Below are 2,653 nucleotides of genomic sequence, written 5' to 3' on the forward strand. Positions count from 1 at the left end.
GTCCTCCCCGACGCCCCCCTCTTCGCCGTTGCGCGCTTCCCTTCTCTCACCGCGGCGGCGCCGACGAGACCGAGGACGACATGGAGGAGATCATCGCGGAAGGTTCGGCCGCGGCCACCGCGCCCCCCGGGTTCACCGCGGACGAGGCAGTGGATCTCAGCGGCGGCATGGAGGGCGAGCTCGGCTACGTCTACGGCGACGAGGAATAGGAGGATCAGGACGAGGAGGACGGGGAGGAGCCGGCGAGGGGCCGCAAGAAGAAGAAGGCGTCGACCAGGCCAGAGCCGCACATCAAGTGGGCGTCCAAAGAGGAGGAATGCCTCGTCGAGGCATGGAAAGTCGTCTGCCTCGACCCGACCACCGGCGCGAACCAGAGCCTCGAGACGTACTGGGCGCGCATCAAGGCCGAGTTCGACGAGCGCAAGCTCGTCGACCCCTACTTCGAAGGCGTCTACATGCAGCACGGGGCGAAGGCGATGGCGAACCATTGGGGGCGTATGTTGGGGATATACATAACAGGTAGGCCCATGAAGGGTCGACATATCATGAAGCATGGGGTCCACACAACATGTGGGTCCAGGTCAATTTCATACAGACACATTATTCACTCGGACAAGCAGCATACTATCCACTCGACCAAGCAACATACCATCCACTCGGATGACAGTTCACCACTCGACCGTACGACTCACTCAGATATACGAAGGCCAGCAGGCAGCAAAGCATTCGGCATCTTTCTAATAGTGAGGGCTTAATAGTGGGCTGACATTATGGCATTTATACCCCACTTTGTAACATAGGAGGTGAGGGGGTGGCGCACTCTATATAAGCCACCCCCCACCACTAGACTAGGGGGGCTTTTTCTTCCACCTCTCTCTCTCTTTCTAGTCTCAGGACTACGGGGATCCGTTCTCCTCTCATTGTAATCTCCGGATACATACTAAGATAAAAACAAAGCCTCTCCGGAGCACGAGACGTAGGGTTGTTATCTCCATCGTGAGAGGCCCGAACTCGCTAAAACCACCGTGTCACCCATATGCATCTCGATAGATCATGCTCCTTTATCCTACCCCTCTCTTATTGTCGGAATCGTTACCACGACAGTTGGCGCCCACCGTGGGGCATAGCGTCTATCGAGCCATGATGCAAATGGTTTTATTTCTTCGATCTTCGTCCGTCGATCAACAATCCTCAATGGAGGGTTTGATCCAAGATGTTTCGGACATCACTCCATTCACAGGGATCATGAAGTGCCATTCCATACTATTTTATTCTTTACAATCGATCATCGACGATCTAACAAATCTGTTGGTTTTCTTCTTATATGAACAATCACCTGGGATCTTGTTTTTGCTATTGTACAGATCAAGCAAAAGGAAAAAAAAGGGAGCACGGATGCTGGCCACGAACCCAACCACAACAGCTTTTTTCTCCAATTGATCTTTCAATAGCGACCTGCGCAGTGAAGGCGACAGCTCGACGATGGCCTTCGCGGTACACGCCTGGAGTCAACCGCGCAACGGCGACCCCCGCAGAGGACGCACGGCCCCGACGCGGCGTCGACGTCTGGACTGGCTACGTCCCGGACCACAGCGCTCCTCCGAGCGGTCGACTGCAGGACGCAGTCACCAGATCGACTCAGCGCCGTCTCAAGCTCTGCCTGTGCAACCTCGCAGGAGAACCCCGTCGACCCGCATTCGGATTCACCGCGGCCGCCTCACCTCGCGATGGATCCGCGCAAAAATTGCCGCCGCCATGGCCGATCAGGGAGTTCTGCTTTCCTTTCCTAATTCCTTCCTATTTATGTCCTGCATGCAGGAGATAAATGGCCGTGAAAACGTTCATTACATGCACGAATTGCTTTAACTCTTGCTTAATTAACACCTCTTGCATGCAGACTCTGGACGTTGGCAATTAACTACATGTCATCTCCACCAGCCAGTGGACCTCCCACGACATGGCAATAAACCGCATACAGGAGATAAACGACCGAAACTTCCATCGCATGCAATACCGGCCTTAATTCTTGCTTAATTACCGCTAATTAAGTTTTTTGCATGCGTGTACAGGTTTTGGACGTGGACAACCCCATCAATGCATCGTGACGGCAGGCGTTGGATAATCCTATGACCAATGGCCTCTGGCACGACGCGTCGGGGGTTCCTCGGTCCGACGTACGGCAAGCACTCGCTGATAACATGTACGATGGAGTCAACAGCACACTACAACATCGTCCACTCGGCAGCAACTCCCACCAGTCGACATGGTCACTCGGATGGGACTAGCTCACTCGCACCAAACCGGATCATATGCGCTCGGCCGCCCGTGTGTCATCACTCGGCTGGACATGACCTCATCACTCGACCGCCCTGCACGCGGTGACGAAGTTCTTCGCATCATCATCAACTTATCCGACTCATCCAGACGCCCCGCACATCGTCACTCCGGGCCACGCGTCTACATCATCCGGACGCTCCGCGCGTCGCCACTCTGTGGGACGCGTCTACGTCACTCGGATGCCTCGCTCGTAGCCACTGCGAGGCACAGGCCTCTACTTCTCCAGGACGCTCCGCGTGTCGCCACTCTGCGGGACGCGTCTACGTCACTCGGATGCCTCGCTCGTCGCCACTGCGCGGCACGCACCTCTACTTCA

Source organism: Triticum dicoccoides, chromosome 3B, assembly GCF_002162155.2.
Source record: "Triticum dicoccoides isolate Atlit2015 ecotype Zavitan chromosome 3B, WEW_v2.0, whole genome shotgun sequence".
Taxonomy (NCBI): Eukaryota; Viridiplantae; Streptophyta; class Magnoliopsida; order Poales; family Poaceae; genus Triticum; species Triticum dicoccoides.